Here is a 22591-nt window from a genome sequence, read left to right as displayed (position 1 = left end):
GTTACTGCTGTTCAGCTTGTTCCATTTTGTAAGAGGATTTACTCACTGATAGAAAAGAGAGGTCTGACAAAAGCTCTAAAATACATCCCCACCAACTTACACGCTGATGTCACTGGAGGATGGGGTTGGGCAAAGTTTTACTCAGAAGAGCCCAATTTTCAAATCTACTCATAAATACTAGGGCTGGCATGATATTAGCAAGACATAACCGGGAGAAAGCTCCTTTATCCAAGCTAAACACTGTTCCCACCTGAATACATTAAAGCTTGCTTGCCCTTAATCATAGCTCTATTCCAGATAGATAGCATTAGTGTTCAGCAGACAAAGCTACATTAGCTTTTCTATATGTCTACCTTTCCTCCAAGATACAAGGATACAGCAGGTGAGGGAGGTGCCAAATATAACCAAAAAAAAAAAAAACTGATGGAGATTATATCAATTTTATATGCTATGGGGATGAACACAGTTGTCTTCCTAAAATCAAATACGGTTTATAATTTCTATCCATTGGAGATTCCAGTGTACGCAAAATCCATTAACTACTAGATCAGGCTGACCTGAGATGTGAGAAACGAGAAGCGAGCTTCAGAATCCACATGAAAAAGAACACGGTACAAGATTGCTAAAGGAAAGAATGTCAGTAGATGAAGAGACGGTTTCTCCTACTTTCGTGTTTGCCCTGCAACACTACAAGAAAGAAAAACATAGACACTACAAACTGTGTGTCCCCGAAGTGCTGGGCAATCAACATTAATTGATTGATTCCCTGTTCATTTAAATGAGGAAAATAGAGGGCTTCAAGGGCTAAATAATTTCCTCCTAAATTACAGACCTTACACATAGCACATTGTGTGTTGAATCCCTGATTTTCCAAACTCCAAAACTTCCATTTTTCATCATTTTACCAATCTTTTTTTCCCATTTCCCTACTTCTTACTGGTCCCTTTCACTACCTCTCCTAGTATTTGTTAGACAGTACGTAGGCATGCCATGTACCTAGAACAATTCACAGAGGGTAAATAGGAATGTCACATACCTAGAACCTTTAAAACCACAAAACTCAATTCACAAATGTGGAGGTCTTCTTCTACATAAATTCCCAATTATTTAAGTTCTTATTTTTGAGTGTAAAGATGAGCCACTGGCTTTCAACTGGACAGAGGATAGGAACAAGAGAGGTGGTTACATTAAGATCTCCTAAGGAATATAGTCAAATGTTTCAAAATCCAAGGCGCAATGCCAAGTTACTGGGTGGGCACAGTGGGCAGGGAGTATGTTTATGAGAGTAATTTTAAGAGATCCTGTATTCATTACATATTGCTATATAACTCAGTTACTTAAAAAAACATGCATTTATTATCCTATAATTTATGCAGGTTATGTATTGGGGCACAGCTTACCTGAGTTCTCTGCTTCAGGGTTTCTCTCAGGGCTGTGATTAAGGTGCCAGCCAGGGCTGGTCCAGATCACATCCAAGCAGAGGGGTTCACAGAGATGTGGGTACCAGGAGGTGGGAATCACTGTGAGCCATACCAGAAGCTGCCTATCACATCCCCCAAGGACCCTCTTTCTGGTCCCCTTCCTTATCTTTGGTTTCTTTTCTTTCTAAATGACAGGCTGGTTCACTGCCTGCTGAAAACTTGACTGAAACTACTTGGGAATACCTGTATGCAGAAAACTATAGGACACTGATGAAAGAAATCAAAGAAGACAGAAACAGATGGAGAGATATACCATGTTCTTGGATTGGAAGAACCAATATTGTGAAAATGACTATACTACCCAAAGCAATCTACAGATTCAATGCAGTCCCTATCAAATTACCAGTGGCATTTTTCAGAGAACTAGAACAGAAAATTTTACAATTTGTATGGAAACACAAAAGACCCCAAATAGCCAAAGCAATCTTAAGAAAAACGGAGCTGGAGGAATCAGGTTCCCTGACTTCAGACTATACTACAAAGCTTCAGTAATCAAAACAGTATGGTACTGGCACAAAAACAGAAATATAGACCAATGGAACAGGATAGAAAGCCCAGAGATAAATCCATGCACCTATGGTCACCTAATCTATGACAAAGGAGGCAAGAATATACAATGGAGAAAAGACAGCTTCTTCAATAACTGGTGCTGGGAAAACTGGACAGCTCCATGTAAAAGAATGAAATTAGAACACTCCCTAACACCATACACAAAAATAAACTCAAAATGGATTAAACACCTAAATGTAAGACCAGACAATATAAAACTCTAGAGGAAAACATAGGCAGAACACTCTATGACATAAATCACAGCAAGATCCTTTTTGACCCACCTCCTAGTGAAATGGAAATAAAATCAAAAGGAAACAAATGAGACCTAATGAAATTTAAAAGCTTTTGCACAGCAAAGGAAACCATAAACACGACGAAAAGACAACCCTCAGAATGGGAGAAAATATTTGCAAATGAAGCAACTTACAAAGGATTAATCACAAAAATATACAAATAGCTCATGCAGCTCAATATCAAAAAAACAAACAACACAATCCAAAAATGGCCAGAAGACCTAAACAGACATTTCTCCAAAGAAGACACACAGATGGCCAACAAACACATCAAAAGATGCTCAGCATCACTAATTATTAGACAAATGCAAATAAAAACTACAATGAGGTATCACCTCACATGGGTCAGAATGGCTATCATTAAAAAATCTACAAATAATAAATGCTGGAGAGGGTGTGGAGAAAAGGGAACCCTCTTGCATTGTTGGTGGGAATGTAAATTGATACAGCCACCATGGTGAAGAGTATGGAGGTTCCTTAAAAAACTAAAAATAAAACTACCATATGAACCAGCAATCCCACTACTGGGCATATACCCTGAGAAAACCATAATTCAAAAAGACACATACACCCCAATGTTCCTCGCAGCACTATTTACAATAGCCAGGACATGGAAGCAACCTAAATGTCCATCAACAGATGAATGGATAAAGAAGATTTGCTACATATATACAATAGAATATTACTCAGCCATGAAAAGGAAAGAAATTAGGTCATTTGCAGAGATGTGGATGAGACTGTCATACAGAGTAAAGTAAGTCAGAAAGAAAAAACAAATATTGTATATTAAAGCATATATGTAGAATCTAGAAAAATGGTATAGATGATCTTACTTGCAAAGCAGAAACAGAGACACAGACGTAGATAACAAATGTATGGACACCAAGGTGGGAAAGGGGAACAGGATGTGAATTGGGAGACTGGAATTGACATATATACACTATTGATACTATGTGTGAAATAGATAACTAATGAGAACCTACTTTATAGCTCAGGGAACTCTACTCAATGCTCTGTGGTGACCTAAATGGGAAGGAAATCCAAAAAAAGAGGGGATATATGTATACTTATAGCTGATTCACTTTGCTGTACAGTAGAAACTAATACAACATTGTAAAGCAACTAAAATTAATTAAAAAAAAGAAAAGAAAATTTGAATCAGCCAGTATAGGATTGGTTTGTGCAGAAGGCAAAAGGTTTGGAGGTTTTGCTTATGTTCTTTGTTTTGAGGATGGGAAGAAATAACAGGAGGGAAGGGAATTTGAATGAGAGTGAAGATGTGGTTTTAATTCATTTATCCATGCCATTCCATTTGTCTTCTGACAGAGCTTATTAAGAGCTGGACATGTACTAAATAAATCTGAATATACCTGGTCATTAACAGAAACTCGTGGTCATTCTGTTCGACTGACTTTTCATCAGAGACTACAAAAAGCCATACAGTGTCCTGGCCAGTTAGACTGTGTGTGTAAATCACCTGAAGTCAGTATGAATAATACCTGAGTTACTTTTTTAAAATGCCCACTAATTATTTTTGTATTTTGGTTTCCACAGTTACAAATCTTTACTTGAGCTGTTCATAATAAACTGATTCATAAGGGAGTTTTTGCACCGGTGTATACATTGTGAGCAATTCTGGAATCTGGATGATTATGGGCAACCTGAAAAACAAATGCCTTTCTTCAGGGTTAGCAGGTCGCGGCTGCTGCCATTGTTCCCAAACCACCTTTAATATCTGAGTAATTTTTAATGAAAAATCTCAACAGAAATGTGTAGCAAATCAGATGTTAACACAGAAGAAATACTTTTCACAAACACCAGAATGATTTTTAACACCATTTGACTCAGCACCCAGCTCTTATCAATGTTGCTTTGCTTATAGTGACACTACGGATTCTGAAGGAGAAATTCCACAAGCCAGCTAATTGTTAAAGTTTTTATATATTCTTTGCTGGAACCAAATGAATGAAGTTCCTTCTTTGATCTCCATGCCCAGCAGGGAGTAGCAGAGGGCACTGGACTAAAGCTCACAGAATTCTGTGGTGGCAGAGGACTGGAGACCTCACTCGGCCAGGCAACCCTGCTAAGGATTCTGCAAACTCAGAAAGCCCCAGGCACTTGAGGAGAGCCTGGGCCAGCCCAGTGTCAGTTCCTGGAACTTGCTGGGCTCCTGGGAGCTCACCTCAGGCTATAATCCACACCATGATTCTAAATATCGTACAAGTGCTTCCACAGATTCAACCACACTTGAAACCCAATGTCTTACCCCAGCTCAGAGGGCTCTGCCTGCCTCTCAAACCCCCTCCCTGCCACTCCCAGTAAGTACCTGACCTGCTGGCTTTTTTTTGTTCTCTGGATGCCAACCCTTGCCTGACTCAGAGTCTCACACTGTTGTTCTCTCCACCTGGAATCTCTTTCCTAGAACTTTTGACATTGCTTCTTTCAGGCCCCAACTTAACTGCCACCCACTTAAGGGGAAGTTCCCTGAACACCCAATATCAAACTCCTTATTTTCTATTACAGAAACTAGTTTATTTCATTCATAACTCTAAATCTATTTTCTAAATTATTTGCTCATTTAGTGTCTGACTTCTCCAGTAGAACATAAGCTCGAGGACAGCGGCACATCTGTCTTGTTCATTATTTTCTATCCGCATCGCCCAGCACAGAGCCTGGTGCATAAGAGTCACTCAGTAACTATGTACTGAATCTTGGGTCATTCTAACATTCACAGTGATTCTAACTCATTTTGAAAGTTCAATATAGTCTGAGTGTGTGTATTTTATATGAAAATTCCAAAGACAGAAAGTACTGAGGTTGAATCTGAAAGGACTATATTTATGTAATCATGAAAAGGTTTAAAGTGTATTAAATGACAATGTGTACACAGTATAGTCTTATTTATTTGTTCAAACTGGCATGAATAGACCTACCATGCAGGAGGAGAGTATGGATAAGGAAGGGGCTTGTTTGTGTTTTAATGGTGTGTGTATGAAAGTCTGTGTAAATTACAAAACATATTTTAAGGAAATATCATTACTGCTATGAGTGTAATCCAAGGCTGGCATCTAGGTGATATTGCTGGAATTCCTGGTCCTCTTGAGAAAGAATCCAAAGAAGCCATGTAATTGCTGTGCAGTACAGGGAGCACACAGAAATGCAATTTCACTTAAAGTAAATCCCTGAATCCTATTAAATGGGATATATACTAATGAAGTAGAAACAGTTTCATGTGTTGCTAATATTGATATTTATCATTTATTTCTCCTTTTATCTAGCACTTCCTGAGAACAAAAAAAGGATCTATGGGGGGGGGCAGGGGGACAGTGAATCAAACTTAAAATGTTCTGAGTTCAAATTCTGGCTTAGCCACTTAGTAGCCATATGAACTTTTCTGGACCCACAGTTTCCTTACACACAAAACGTTTTGGTAAAGATCATATAAGATAAAGAATAGAAAGGGTTTTGTAAATTACACAGTGATGTAGAGAAATAAGGTGTTTTGTTCTTTGGGGACAATGGAAAAAACCTTTGCCACTTTTATTAAAGGTCTTGTCAAAAATGTTCATTTGTTTGGCCCTTTTAGATTTAACAAATTCCATTTGCTTCAGTATTATATCTATTCTTTCTCCATATACAGGATTTATGAGGTGCTATTAAGTAGATTTAGATCTGCCTGTCTTGGCTCACTCTGAAATAGAACATTTACATTTCAGAATCTTCTTGGTTTATTTTACGTAGCTGAAACTTATATTTACTGTTGGCTTTGTACTAAATACTGTTTAGAATCTTATAAATTCATCATGGATGTTGTCCTTTTTTCCCCAAATTTAGCATCATCTCAGTCCATCCAGGAACATTTATTTTGTCATAAACTTTTGTTTATCATGGCTTTCACATAGTACAGAATAGAAGATCATGTAAACTTCAACTCTAGGAGTTTTCTTTTAGTTCTTATTTGTAGAATGCATAAAATTTTTTAAAAGGCTCTGTTCAGAGATTTTTCTGGAAGAAAGAAAGATGTGCAAAAACTCAACCAAATTACTTAGCAACCGAACCCTATCAAGTCTTCTTTATAATGTTTCTCATACATATCACTTTGAAACCACTTGCCTGGTGGGCTGCCACTGCCACTGGATTTTTGGAACCTTTGGTCAACATCCCGTCAGCCTTCCAGCTGCTACTGTCTTGTCTTCTGCTCCTCTTTTAATGTATTAGAGGAATCCAGTATGACTCTTAATGTCTGCTACCTTCACTGTCCTTGGTAAGGGGACTCACCAATCACCAAGTAATCCAATCCAATCACCAAGACCACCGCTGGCTTGACCAGTGATGGCATCTGACCTAAGAACAGCTAGGTTATTGACCCATTGAGTGTATTTACCAGACAGTCCTGCCAACTTTCTATAATATTGACTGTACGAACTGGAGTCTTTCATAGGCATTCAGAAGAGCTAAGAAGCAACCCTTCCTGAGGCAACAACTATTACAGTTCTTATTGAGTGCCTAGTATTGCTGTCAGCTTAGTAAACGTATGGCTGTATTCCTGTTTTCCTCTCCATCTATCCTTAAAAGAAGGCTCCCATTGCCAGAGGTTACCGAATGTGTCTCCTTCCTTGCACTGGATAAAAACAAACTTTCCAATCTAATGTCGCCTATTACTATGATCACACTCACACCTTGTAAACTGATTTCGGTAACTGACCCCCTGTCTTGGTGCTTTACACAGTATTAGAGTCTTAGAGTACTACACTCCTATCTTGTTCTCTCCAGTATCCCAAGGACAGAATTCTATCTCCTAAATCCTGATATTATGGCTGGCTTCTCACTACTTTTGCCAGATTTTTCTACTGCCAGTGGCTTGCTGGACTCTACCTATTATCTGCTTCCATGTTCTCTGAATTTTTGTTCCATCCACTTGAAAGCAGACCTCCCAGATGGTGACGTGTAGGATAGCCTGTAGGTGGATCACCACAAGATGATGCGTCTATCACATGTCACCTATTCGTTACCTTCCCACATCGCCTGCTGCAACCCTGCCATCTTCCATTTCTGACCCACCCTGGGTTTGACCTACCTAGATAATCAGCGTAACCCTACACTGTCTGTCTGTGATACTGTCTGTTACACTGCTTATTCAAGGTGAGTTCTCTTCCACCTTATGCCAAGTAACTGTAATAACTGCTTAACTGGTCTGATATCCTGGATCACTCATCTCTTCAATACACCCTATAAATCACCTTTTTAGTCTTTAAATGAAATTTTGGGGATTTACCCATATAATAAAATCAGTAACTAAAATACTAAGTGTGGATTTCTTTTCCAGGTGTTCAAGATCCTTTCCAATCTGGCAATCATCTAACTCCCCCTCAGCCTATGTGAACCCTCTGGCCCAGCTAGGAGTCTTGCTAACCACTTTCTAAAATTGCTTTAGATGTTCCTTTGGCTTTGCCCTTGAGTATTACATTCTGCTAAATTACATTATCCCCTGAATCCTTTCTAACAATTGGAATCCTACCTAAGTATCATGTAATTCATTAATGCAACCAAAAGACAGTTTTGAGTGACCACCACTCGCTAGACACAATATCAGTTGATAGTTTTTCAAAGAGATACATGACTGCTTGCTCTTAACGAGTTTAGAGTCTGAGCGGGAGGGTCAAACATGAAGCAGAGAAATTACTGGAGCATATACAATAGGGAGACCACCAAAAGGTCTACCCAGCATCAGGACGAAAGTAAGCAGGAATATCTTTAAGGGCAAACGCTTCATCTAAATGTTTATTTAATGATAGATAAATGTTTGAAAATTCATAGGGATGGAGAAGACATTGTAGGCAAAAGAAGCTACAGGAGCAAAAGTGTAGATGTTAAGAAGCATGTTGTGTGAATAAAGAAAAGCAAATGTCAGAAAGGAAGTCACAGTGCAACATGGAGATGGAAGGACAAAAATCATGTCATTTTGTCTTATAAATAGAAAATGAGTCTGGAGCACTGGAAGGGTTGCCCAAGTCCCTCCTATCTGCCTCCTTGTTGCTACAATTCTTGCTTCTTCCTCTGATGTCAATTACGTGGATATCAGAAAATTCAAACTCTTCCATATTATCGTCAAGCTGCTTCCTCATCCTTATCCCTATTTTCCAACCACATTTTTTAGTATTTCATTATGTCTTGTCCCTGTTTTGTTGGAAGCAACTCTCTTTAAAAATTGTAACAGTTAAGGGCTTCCCTGGTGGCACAGTGGTTAAAAATCCGCCTGCCAATGCAGGGGGTACGGGTTTAAGCCCTGGTCCGGGAAGATCTCACATGCCGTGCAGCAACTAAGCCCGTGCGCCACAACTACTGAGCCTGAGCTTTAGAGCCCGTGAGCCACAACTACTGAGCCCACGGGCCATAACTACTGAAGCCCGTGCGCCTGGAGCCCATGCTCCACAACAAGAGAAGCCACCGCAATGAGAAGCCTGCGCACCGGAACAAAGACTAGCCTCTGACCGCCGCAACTAGAGAAAGCCCACGCACAGCAATGAAGACCCACTGCAGCCATTAATTAATTAATTAAAAAAAATTGTAACAGTTAATACATTCAACAAATGTTTATTTGTAGTGGATGCTGTGGTACTAATGTTCAGTTGCGGTAGATAGTGTAGTGTGCCACCTAGGCACCCATTCCCTTAGCTTCCAGAAATGCTGGCAACTGAGGACTCACAACTATTACCAGAAATCTAATTCTGCAGAAGGAAGCTGCCTTTCCCAACATTTGCTTCCTTTCCAGGAGCAGTTGGCATCACTGCTTGTCTGCACTCAGGACAAGGCTGAAGACCCATGCCAGCTCCAGAGCAGCCTGGAGAATCAGTTAAGATGCAATTTACTGAAGCACCTCAGTTCACCTTCTCCTGCCCAAACAAACTCCCAAATAAACTTCCTGAATGCAACTCTCTGAATCTCAGAGGCTATTTCACAGAGAATCCAACCAACAACATTATTCAGTGTCAACCATCGTTCCGGAAGGAGAGCTCTGAAGAAATTGTATTTATTATTAAGATCTACTAGGCACATCCAATATGTCAAGAGCAGTATCATGTCTGGAGATGTTGCAACAAACAGGACATGACCTGGGTAAGGGCAGCTCATCCTCCCAGTTCTGGAGGGAGGAGAGCCTGCCAAGGAGGAGGTCTGCTGGTTCTCCATTCTGCTGAACCACTGTCCCCAGGATTAAGATGGAATGATCTTGTTTTACCCAGTCCAGTAATTTATAGATTCAGAAAATTGTAAAATCTCTTTTTCTCTGATGCTTTAAAAACAAAATTAATTTCCTGGTACCAAAGTGGTGACTGTGATCCTTTATAGAAGTAAAAGAACAGACTAGATGATGTCTCAAAGTTCTTTCCAGGCAAAAATTAATGTCAATATTAAAATTGATGCACAGTTTGAAATAAGACGCCATTTCAGTCTTGATCAAGAATGCATTAAGGTCCTAAAAATTTGCTTGGGGTACTTCTCAGTATGGGGACTATTTATTGTGGGCAGGCGTCATCTCCCATATATCTTAAACCTACATCTTGGCACTATTTTTAATACTGTTTTCTGTCTAATTAGACCGTGTAGTGCAATAATCAATTATAACCCTGTGTTGAAGCTACAGATCTGTTACTTAAGAAGAAGAGTTACTTAGAAATGGCCATCAGCATTTTTATTAAAAGAGATGATAATGGTTTTTCTCCTGACAAAAAAGCCTGCTGTATCATCCTGGACTACTTTTAAATGGATGTGGGTTTGCAACTCCAAGGGATAAAATTAAAACATGCACATTCTCTTGCACCAGCATTATTTATCAAAATGACAGTGTGGCCATTTTTCTTACTGGTTAAAATGGCACATGATAATTACTTTAATCTATTTTTTAGTACAGCATAAGATGCTTAAATTGCTGATGTAATTTTGAAGTCAATCTTTATTTATAGCCATAAGTATTCCACGGTGTAAGGATTGGTCATTCATAAAAAGTCATGTAGAATATCTATTCATAGACTGTGCCAATGAGGAGTAAACAGTCAATTTAGAAGGTAGAAGTGAAATAGGAAATAGAATTTGTTAATTCCTTCTCAAGCTTTTCATGCCGTGTCTTAGATTAACCTTCATGTAAATAGAGTCATTCTTTCTATTAGCCTAGAAGAATAAGTAAGTCTCCAGACTTACTAACTCTATCTGGGTACAAGAAAAAGTCATTCAATTCGGTCAACAAATATTTATCTTGTATGTTTTATGAGCCAGCACTGCTGGAAAGACTATAAAAAATATAAAGAACATGAAAGTAAAGAACCTACAGTATAGATTCCATTTGAGCAATGACCTTGGCTGCTCTTGCCAGTGATAGAAAAGTAGTCATTCTACAATTTTTTATTGAGTGAATAAGCAAGACGTCGTCTCTGACTTCAGCAAATTTATGACCTGATAGGAAAGTTACCACTTACTGAGTTTTTAATATGTGAAGGAGCCTGATTTCCAAGTTGTCACTTAGAAGGTGACACAAGACTCCTGGGTGATCTTAGATCAATAACCTATGTTTGAGTTCTCTCATTCTCTCCAACTCCACCCAAGGTGGGGTGAGAGCAGATCCCCGTCTCTGGGACACTGACCAGTGTCCACTTAAAAGTCTACCTCTCTGACTTTCCTGTTTTTTTCTAAGCCAGGAAATGGGTAACTATCCTGAACAAGAGTAGAGAATATTGGCTCAGAAAATTTCTTTCAAAGCTATTGTAAATTCAGGGACCACTGCCTGAATGGACTCTTTTCTCTCTTTCTTTGCATTTTTGCTGTAACAACTCTACCCTGAGGCACTGGAAGCCTAATATCTAGGAGGAAGAATGATGTGATTTAAAAAATGAATTTGTATTTGCACAGGAATAAAAAACAAATCCTTTATTACTTCAAGTGCTAATCCAGACACTGTACTATTTCTATTTCATAGATGAGAACATTGAGTCCTACTGAGGCTAAGCAACTTGTTCATATTTACACAGTTCATTAAGAGTAGATTCAGTACTCAAATCTATGTTTAGCTTCCCCAAATTCTTGCTCCTAATTACCACATTTATCCCCATTTTTAGAGATAAGAAACCTTAGCTTAGAGAGAGAAACTGATTTATTCAAAATCATACCATTAACATACTGCAGAACCAGGATTACAACCCAGATTTTCTACACTACGGTGTATTTTATACTCCACTGGTATTTCCACACTGCCTACACATTTTTTCACACCTTAGATTTCCCATTCACCTAAAGAAAATGGCAGTCTTGGAACTGAGTCATGGAATCAATGGAGTTACTATTTCCAGTTAGAGAAAACTTTCATTATTTGACATTGCCATGAAACAGTAATTGTATTTCCACAGAAATCACACATATTCAGTTACAATTTTATCCTACCAGTTTCAAAACAGATTTAAGGGCTAGGCATTAATAATACAATAACAATAGTGATTATATAACGTAATCTCAAACAATGCTACATGTAAATTTGAAGGTTAATGAATATTTCTATGGCTATCACAATAGAAAAACAATGTATCAACACAGAAAATGTCCTAACACTGATATTATGAAAGAGCTAGCAAACCTCCCAAAGTGCTTACCAGTTTTCTGGGAATATTTCTCTCCGTAGCTGGGTCTGGCCCCTGGAGCTGCCAGAGAAAATCCCTTGTGGATTTTCTGTATGAAAATAATTAACCTAAGGAGAGTAAACAAGGAAAAGGGAGATTTCCCTTGGCAGACACAAACATTCACATTTGACTCATGGTAACGAGGTAGTAGCAATAGTCTAACTCTATTGAAAGAAAATCTTTTATATTTGCAGCTCATACGCACCTGCTGCTTATTTCCCAACCCCATTCAAAATTCACCGTTTAGTTTTGAAAAAAAAAACCAAAAAACCCCAGAAATCTCCACAGCAACGACCATAGTATCAAAACAACATTATAGCTTTGAGTTTGGGAATTTGTAGGGTGAGCTCTCCAGTTTTCTTGGGCTTTAGTTTCGTGTGAAAATACTGTGTGGGCAATATTATATAAGCCTAGTCGTGGCTAAAAACTACATGTTAAATCTTTTTTTGATGACCCATAAATAAATGTGTATACAAATAATATTTTAACTCAAATAACTTCTCATATTAAAAAAAAAAAAAACCTAAAAGCAGCAAAGGGTGCAGTTCCACAAACCAGACTGAGCAATTTGTATTGAGGCTATGATCTTCTTGTCAATGTCAGCACTTCACTCTTGCAGTCTTATAATGTGCTCCTTGAGGGTATTTTTGCTCCAATTAAATAAAAATCTATAACACTACTGAATTGATTTTCAAGAATATCAGCCAATAAGTTAATGCTTTGTCTTCACCCTCTTATGGGATATCAGAGTGGTATCTAAGGCACTTAGTCCAAGAACACTTCTCTCGGAGACTCCAGAAAAGAAATTTCAATTCCAGTGACAAACAGCCCATATGCCCAAAATATAAAAATAACTTAACATGCTTAATAATATATTGAAAACATATTTTTAAGTGACTTCCTGGGAGAACAAGAAAGTAAAGAATATTCAGAAGCTGAAAACAGAGAAAGAAGACACTTGGGAAATTTATAAAGGCCTGAAGCCAGCTTTTTCCAGGAAGCATCTGCTTAACCATGATAATTTCAGTTTCTGTTTTGACAGCAGCAGAGACCATGGGAAGTAGGTAACAAAATCAAGGACTATCCAAAGTGAATGGTCTAATAGAAGATCCCCCACATAAAATTGAGTTTTGGAGGGTAACTGGGAATAAATCTACCAAACTGAAGGGTCAGCAAGTAAGCCTGCTTCTCTAAGGTTCCCTGATAATCTGTAAGGACAATTTTGCTCTAAAAATCTACATTTTTCAGACTGGATTCATGCTATCTATATGGTCAACAAAGATTTTCAAGTAGTCCCCAATTGGCAATGATATCAGTTAACTAGAAGCCAACAAAAATGCTCTCCAGAGGAATGCAATCACATCCAGGCTTCAAAGAATTCCCACAGCTGAAGTTCTAAGGACTATGAACTCATCATGAACAGCCATGAACTATGTGAACAAATAAGGTGAAATTAGTGACAGCCAGCTAGTGACAAGATACTAGCAAATATTTCAGACACTGGAATTTATCAGAAAGAGAATATGAAATGAGTACTTTTCATATGTTTGAATAAATAAAGCATTTCTTAAAGTTATAAGCAAAGGACAAGAGAGTGTATAAATTAAACAGCAAGAATTGAAATAAATGAAATATATTTTCAAATGAAAAATAAAATAAAATTTAAAAATTGGTTGATAGACTGAAGGGAAAATTAGATGCAGCTGAAGAAAAAGTTAGTAAACTAGAAGATAGATACAAAGATGTTATTCTGAAAGAAGCCCAAAGATACAAAATACAGAAAATAGAAAAGAGGTTAGGAAGGAGTAAGAAGGTCTAACATGTGTCTAATCAGAGAACCAAAAAGATATTGATACAAAAATCAGAATAAGGCAATAATTAAAGGAATAAAAACAAATAATTTTACTGAATTATAAAAAGACACAAAACTTCAGATCCTCAAAACCCACTAGTTATCTTAAATAACAAATACATATATAATCTATATTTATATAATTAGTCATCAGTATTTTTGATGAAACTGTAGAACACTAAATGCAAGTGTGATATATAAAGAAGGCTGAATTAAACTGAAAGCTATAATAGAAAACAGAAGCAATGGAAGATTATTGAATGTCTTCTGTTCAATAAGTATTAATATTAGAAAAAAAAGTAATAATCTAGAATTTTAAACAAGCAAAGCTATATTTCAAGTATAATAATAAAATTTTGTTTTCAGCTAAACAAAAACTGAAAGTTTACTACAGACTTTCACTAAAGAAAATTCTAAAAGTTCTGCTTCTCTCAAAAAGAAAACTATCATAGAGCTTGAGATGCAAATGAGAAACAGTGGGCAGTGGTCTTGGTAAATCTATAAGACATTGTTTTTAAAATAGTAATAATGATACTGTCTAATATATGGCATTAAAACATAGAGTAGGTAAAAGCAATAGCCAAAAATAGATTTTAATTTATTGGAGGAGTTGTAATTAGAGTTAAAGCATCTTAAGGTCCAATATATTTCAAGTAGTGGATAAAGATATTAACCAACTTCAGACATTGTTTAAATATGCCTTTGAAACTATCTAGGATAGTCATTAAAAAAAAGAAAAAAGTGTAATTTCCACAACAGTAGGGTATAATAATGAAGAGCCTATGAGAAAAATAAATCAACAAAAATGCAACAGATTTTTTAAAAAGCAAATAAAACAAACCAAATGAAGACAAGAAAGGAAGCAAAACATGAAACCAAAAAAGTCAAAAAACGGAAAGTAAAAATTAAGATGTACTTTAAGATCCAAATATATCTAAAGTAATTATAAAAAAGATAAACTTTTCTGTTAAAAAACAAGATGTTTCACCACATTTTTTTAAAATCTAGCTATCGGTCATTTACAAAGGACACTGTTAAACACATATATATAGACACAGAAAGTTTATATAAAAAAGGATGGAAAATATATGTACCAGGTTCAAACCAAAAGAACCTGGTGTCACATTATAAATATTGTATAAAATAGATTTTGATATAAAGTATTACTAGATCTAAGAAAAATAACTGCTTAAAGTTCAATTTATTAGGAAAAATTTTAAAACAATTCTAAATCTTTATGCATTTAATAACAAAACCTCAAATTATATCATTCCAAATTGAAAGCTCTGCAAGAGAGAGACAAATTCCAATGTCATAATGGAAAATAGTTACACACGTCTCAGGAATTGCTAGATTAGGCTGACAAAAAAATAGCAGTAAAATCTGTAACAGTTGAACACTATAACTGACATTTACAAGCAAGGGACAGTGTTACTCTAACGTTACTCTAAGAAACATATAGTACATTACATCCAACAAATAGAGAGTACAATTCTTTTCTTTTTAATTTATTTTGGCTGTGCCGGGTCTTATTTGAGGCATGTGGGATCTTCAGTTGCGGCATGCGGACTTCTTAGTTGCAGCATGCATGCGGGATCTATTTCCCTGACCGGGGATCGGACCCTGGGCCCCCTGCATTGGGAGCTCAGTGTCTTACCCACTGGACCACCAGGGAAGTCCCTGAGACTACAGTTCTTTTCTAAGCGCACATCAATTATTTATTAAAATGCCAGGCCAGAAAACAAGCCTCAACAAATTAGTGATAGGCACCATCACAATACAATTAAATTAGAAATCAATAAAAAAGAAAAGAAACTAGAAAATTTTCTTACATATGAATTTTCAAAGCTTACTTTTATAAATTAATGTGCCAAAACAAACCATAACTATTAGCAAACTGAAACAATGTATAAAAAATATCCAATAAAGCATGAATAACTTAAGTTTGTCTAGAAATGCAAAGTTGGTTTAACATGAAAAAATCAACTAATGAATATCACCACCATAGTCAATTCCAGATTAGAAAGTCAATTATAATCTCAACAGATACAAGAAATGCATCCTATAAAATTCAATAGCAATTCATGATACTAAACAAATCTAATGAATTAAGAATAGAAGGAAACTTCCTTAGCATAACAAACCCTCAGCAAACATTATCTTAAACGGAGACACTGGAAGCATTTCCATTATAATGCAGAACCCGCGAAGAATGCATACCATCACCATTTGTTTTCAATAGCTACTGACATTTCTACACTGCAGTAGAACAAGAAAAGAAATGAGATGTAAGGATTTAAAAGGAAGAAATCAGGCTGTGATTTTAGCAGGAAACAAGAGTGTCTACTATCCAAGACTATCCAATAGGATCTACAGATTATCATTACAACAGTTATGCACAAATTTTTACATTTATGACCCATTTGGCATTATAAAGAGTGCTGCAGGATGCAAAAACCTGGTCGTTTAATCAAATCAATGAAAGCAGAGGAGGCACTGGGGGATATTAGTTTCATCTCTTTAAATAGTGTAATGGTCCCCATGTATATATACCCTTCTACAAATGTTCCAAATAATTTTCCTGGAACATCACCTTTGTATCATAGTCCTCAGATCTCCCCTCCTAAAATCCCTATAAACATCAGAAATATTGGTGTTATTCTGCTCAGCCCTTTATCCTTTCAGTCATTCATTCAAACCCTGTGACAGACAACATGGAAAGCATCGATGAATAAGATGAAGCCCTTGCCTTCACAAGGTTCACAGTCTAGTGGGACAGTCAGTAACATAAATAAAGCAATGAGATGATAAAAATGTTCCTGCATATCCCAAGGTTATTGGTCTATATGTATTAGTGATGTGAAATGATAAGAGACATATCACAAACGCTACGAATACACGTGTTATGAAACAAACCCCCAGTGCCTCTAGAATCCCAGCCATTTAATAACACTAAAATGTTCTTTAAAACGTTGCCTTACTTCCCTTATTCTAATTTGTGCATTCTAATAAATGTGGAATTTTAATTTTTTACTAGACTTGCTTTAATATATTATTTTTAAAAATACAAGTGTTTTTAAGAAATAACAGGGGGAGTACACATCTTCTAGCTTACCATTCAACTAATACTGCCTGTGGGCTCAGACCTCTATGAACATGACTCTCCTTTGTTTAGAATGAGAAAAGGTGGATGATAACTCACCAGAACACGGTGTGTGAAATGGCTGATTGGATAATCTTCAGTCTCAGGATGCTGGTGCCCATAAACTCTTGTGGGAATTTTCCAGAAGCTTCCCCGGACACTAAGGGCAGGTTGCCACTATGCAGAACCATAGTTCTGTGCTTTTCCTGGCTTCTGAAACCTGGACGCTCAGCATAGCCAAGATTGTCTCAGCCCAGTCATCACTCCTGTGGTCCCTGCAGCTTTTGCTCCCAGTGTCTCTTAACAGAAGCTCAGCTAGATCCACCTCAAGGAGACGTGATACCCCTGTCTCACAGCACTGTAGACAGAACAGCCCTGAGCACATCCTAAGTGGCTTCTTGGTATCCAGGATAGGCCCAAGTACATCGTAATTGCCATATACAAAAATAAGAGAAGGCAGAAATAGGCTTCTTCAAGGTCAGCTACCTTGTGCATGGTCAGTGTAAGAACTAGAATATTCAGCCTTATTTCCACCATTCTCTACCCGAAGAGCTCAGGGATGGGTGAGGTATAAGAACAGAGGTGGAAGAGGGCAGTCAGCCACAGGGGAATGAAAAGCATCACAGGCTAGTGCTTGAGGCCTTGGCCACAGAAGCCAGACTGCCTGAGTTCAGAGTCCTGGTTTTTGCCACTAATAGCCCTGTGACCTTTGACAAGTTACTTACTCTTTCTGGGCCTTGGCATCCTCATCTGTCAAATGGGGAGAACCTTACCTCACAGGGTTGTGAAAACTGCAGTTCTTGAGACAACGGTAGAACTTTAATAAATATTAGCCGTTTGCTAGATTTCCTAAATACAGTCAGCCCTCCATATCTGTGGGTTCTGCATCCACAGATTTGACCAACCTCAGATGGAAAACACTTGGGAAAAAAATTCCAGAAAGTTTCCAAAAGCAAAACTTGAATTTGCCATGCACACGCAGCTATCTACATACCATTTATGTTTACAACCCTTTACGTAGCACTTACATTGTATTAGGTATTATAAGTAATCTAGAGATGATTTAAATTATACAGGAGGATGTGTGTAGCTTATATGCAAATACTACACCATTTTATATAAAGGACTTGAGCACCCATTTTAGTATCACAGGGGTCCTGGAACAAATCTCCCTCAGGTACCAAGAGATGACTGTATCTAATATTTTCAAGAGTACTATTATACCTCTGTCTGAAATAAATACAATTCCCCAAAAAAAACGTTCTAAGTTCTACATAACAAAAGAAGTGGAAACATGAAAAGTTCTGTCAACCAACTATTTTAACCACATGCTTTTTCCAGAGAACAGATGGACTTCTCTAAGACCAACTTGAAGGTGAATAAATAGACTCACTATTTTGGCAAGAGGCAATTAAGTCGTGGACACAAAAGGGTCTTATGCTCCTTTTTCGTTTGTTTTAAGGATTGTTATTTATATTATCCACTGAGTAATCTCTGCAATAAAAAAACGAATTGCTGTCTCAACTTGAAGACAATACATGGTTCAGAAATACATTTATGATGAGCATCTTTCTAGCTCTGCACCGTACAATACAGTAGCCAGTAAGCTATTTAAATGTGGCTACTTAAATTTAAATTAATTAAAATTAAATAAATTTAAAATTCTGTTCCTAGTCACAGTGATCACACATCAAGTGCTCAATAGCCATATGTGACTAATGGATAGAGAACATTTATTTCACCACAAAAGTTTCTATTGGATAGTACTGCAGATTATAAACTGGAGTATCTGGTACCACTTCCCAGCTAATCTTATCTGATTAGTATAGACCATTATAAAGTCACTGGTGAAATCAATCTTCAATTTAGAGTCTAGTGTAATAATTAAGAAACCTTATTTTACAATTATTTATGTTCATTTTTCCCAGGCACATCTGTATTTTTCAATTCTAATATCAGGAAATTACATAGTACCATATGTTTTAAGGACAGTTGGTAATTTGAAAAGCACAGAGGAGATTTCCCAAGCCATCATTTCTTAGCATAATCATTTATTAACTGTGCGAATGACACTGTCCAGACTCCCCAAGTAAAGTCTACACAGCAGAAATGGCATTAAGTCAAACTGTTGTTCAGGAGATTTCTGCTGTGAATGCAGCTAATCTAAACTGGTAAAACTATAAAACCAATACCTTATTCTAGATTTTTAATATATTTACCTGATGTCTAAATGTATTACTTTAACATATAATTCTTTCCTTGACTTCAGCTCATTGTACCTGAGTTACCTGCTCTTTCAATATTTTAGTTTCATTACAAATATCCTGGCTGCAAATCAGGCAGCTGTAGGTGACACACATCTCCCAGGTCTGGTCCCCTGGAGGACTTGCTGGATTAGCACATCAGCTTTCACAGCCTCTAAGGAACCCAACTTGCTCCCAGGATCTGCCCTAACACTATTTATATCTCCTAATTTCATTGTGAATTCCTTGGAGATGGGGAGGTGGTCACATGAGTTATAATGAGCCCTATGTAATTTGGCATGAAAAAGAATATCAAGAAAATTAAAATGTCTCCTGTTAAAAAGAACGGGGAGGGGAAGGAAGGATGGTGGTCATTTTTAGGGTTTGAGATATCCTAAGGGGTATTGTGGGGTAGTGGTGGGGAAGTTGGAAGAAATTTAAGAATTAGAATTTGGAGTTGAAAGAAGCTGTTTAGAGATTGTCTAGATCAGCTTTCCATTTAACAGATGAATAACATGAAGCTCAGAGAGGGCATGTGACAGTACAGGATAGTGATTAAGACCATGGACTTTGGAAGTCAGATGATCAAATGCTGGCTCTGCCACTTAGTGGTTAAGTGAAGTTGAACCAGTTATTCAATCTGAGTCTCAATTTCCTCATTTATAAAACAGAGATTATAATACCGATAACTACCACATAGTCATTTGCAAAAATTAAATGAAATAATATGTTTCAAGTGTTAAAGCAGAGACTGACAAACCTACGTTCTCGATTCATGGGGCAACAACGACGATGGTGATGATGATGATCATGATAATGTGGTTGCCCAAAGCCTACCTGCAAGGTAATAGAAACAAGAAAATGAATGCAAGTTTGTGACTTCTAGTCTGATCCTCTAATCCATGTTTCCTGCACTAGTTTAACAATAAGTACAACTTGCTACCAGCTTACTTTTTAGGTCAGTAGACATGAGTCTCATCAAAGACTCCAGAAATGAACTTCTCTAAGACTGTCAGAAGGTACACAGGATGATGTCACCAAACTTCATAATTCCTCCTTGCTATGGATCTATTATTGTGTACTCATTTATCAACAGCTTGTTTTCAAGATGAGGTTATAAAGAACATGGTTCTTTCTTCTGGATGAAGCTGAAGTCCCCAAAGGCTACTTGGCTTGTGCCAGGGGCACACACTTTGTTTTTCTGTTTGAAGCTATTATTTCCTTGTTTTATTTGGTTTTGAGTTCTGCTATGCTATGTCCATATGTTGCTTCCTCTGCCCTCTCAGAGCCCTGCCATCCCAGCTCACCAGACAGCAGCTGCTTGTCTCCTGCAGGTATTCATTCTGGCATGTGCTCAAACTAGTGTCACGGCAACTCATTTCCATGTAGGATACTGGCTATTTCCCAGGGCTTCATTGTTTTAAGTGTCCTTCAATGTCTGGACTTTCTACCTCAATAGATCCCAGTTTCTAGCCTGGAGAATTTGCAGTGAATATCCTGAAGTGCCAATGTGAAAAAAGCAAGGACACCTGGGGTAAGTTATCTCTTTTCCCACTTTTATAGTCATTCCACATATAAGGTCATCAACCTAATGTATCCACTAAATGGAACTTATGCCTCCGTTCACACTTATGTGGAAATTTACACTTTTCTTGAATTTTGAGATAGTCTCTTGGAAAGCTTCCTCTTCTAAACAAAACAAAACAAACAAAAAAAACTATCCATTTCTCTATTCCCCATTCTTGTTCAGGAATCTGGATTTACAATGTCACATGCAATATTGGAAAAGTATTCTGCTAACTGATCATATGCCATATGCTTATGAACAGTAATTAGCAGCTCCCTTTTCCACCCCAAGAACATCTGTCTCAGCTTACTGCCAGTCTATTTAGAGCCATAGCATCATTATTACCTAGATCTTGATCCTCTCTTTCACCATTAACATTTATTTAAAATCTACAATTTAAAATGTATAGATAAAGCTCTGAACATTTCTGCAGAGACAGCTCAGAAGAAAAGTCTAGATGCCCATGCTGATTCTAGATTATTTTACTGGTCAGTCTACCCAAATATCAAACTGCTAAATTTTCACACTGTCCCTCCCATGGCAACTTGATTTACAGAAAGCTCCTAGCTTGCAAGAAGCTAGGAGCATCAGCATCTTAAAAAAAACACACTTTCTATTCAAGAGAGAATGAGTAAAAAGAAAGCAGAATTGGGGTTATTTTTGCCAGTTTATCTACCTTTGATGTCAAAGGAGGAATGTCCATTTTCCCTAGAAGTCATGGGGCATGTCTTCTTATCATGATTCTTGTGAACAGAAGCAGGCCATTTTGGAACAATGGAGCTAATTCTTCATCCTGATGATGTTAAAATAAATAAACCTTTTTTGTGCTTTTCAGATTATAAAGACCTCAGCAAACTTAAAGGATTCACGTAGACTCTGAACATGAAAGGTAAAAACTCTATAGAATTCAAGAAATTATGTTTCACAAATTGGAAACTGGATAGAAATTGTCAATTGCCAAAAACAAGTTTTGCTTCAAGAAAGACAGTAAGTAATACATTGGTTCATGCTTATACTTAGTACATCCTTGGACAAGGAAGAGACAATTTGTTGTTTATACCAATAAAAATGTTTCAACAACAAGCTCTCTTCACCTCTGTAACATCTATGCATCCGAGGTCATTCCTCATGCACCACTAATTATTCAGAATTACTAATTATTCAGAATGCTCTGAATTTAGCCATGTATCTATTACCTACGATATGTTTTTGTTTTTTCAAATCATTCAAGGAATTGTATACCTACATAAAATTTTTTACTGCCACTTGGCACTCCAGTGAAACTCAGTCAACCATTATTAGAATTCATTTCCTAAAAGATCCATGGAAGCCTTGGAGTGAATAGTACTTTGAAATAAGAAAGAAAAACTCATTTGTGTGACCTCTAACTTATTACATGATCCTTAATGAAGACCATGGCATAATTTATCACTAGTGATCAAGATTGTTTTCTACCATATATCATGACAAAAGTACTTTCCTATATAGTATTCACTGTATAGTATTTTCACACACAAATCTATACAAAATGCAGAGTGAGAAATGGAAAATAATGAGTGGTAAGACAGCATCAGAGTGGTACATGTCTATCCCACCTGCCAACAGCTGCAACTTCAATATCTATTCCACTCCATTGTCCTGCAATTTTCACTCTTTTTCACATCATATGATTTGTTGTAGTTATGTGAGAATAGAAAAATTAATCATGAACATTTCTAATTTTTTATTAGAAAGAGAAAATATCATTGAAATAAATATTTCCTGACTTAGAGCCCAAGCTCTCCTATACTATTGGATTC

General features: G+C 37.1%; 1 protein-coding gene and 1 long non-coding RNA gene across 2 annotated transcripts in view; one reads left to right on the top strand and one right to left on the bottom strand.

Moving 5' to 3' along the window:
- Window positions 1-22591, top strand: part of LOC111162914 (heterogeneous nuclear ribonucleoprotein A1-like) — a 357038-nt gene that overhangs the window by 225348 nt on the left and 109099 nt on the right. The window lies entirely within an intron of this gene.
- On the bottom strand, window positions 15694-22118 carry LOC149747604 (uncharacterized). The gene is made up of 2 exons (XR_016387592.1): window positions 21469-22118; window positions 15694-20062 (listed from the first exon to the last, which is right to left on the bottom strand). It is a non-coding gene; the product is annotated as an uncharacterized LOC149747604 (long non-coding RNA).

This window comes from Delphinapterus leucas, chromosome 14 (assembly GCF_059928025.1).
Source record: "Delphinapterus leucas isolate spDelLeu-1000000601 "Yukka" chromosome 14, BTC_Dleu_Yukka2, whole genome shotgun sequence".
NCBI lineage: Eukaryota > Metazoa > Chordata > Mammalia > Artiodactyla > Monodontidae > Delphinapterus > Delphinapterus leucas.
This window is presented reverse-complemented; position numbering and strand designations above follow the sequence as displayed.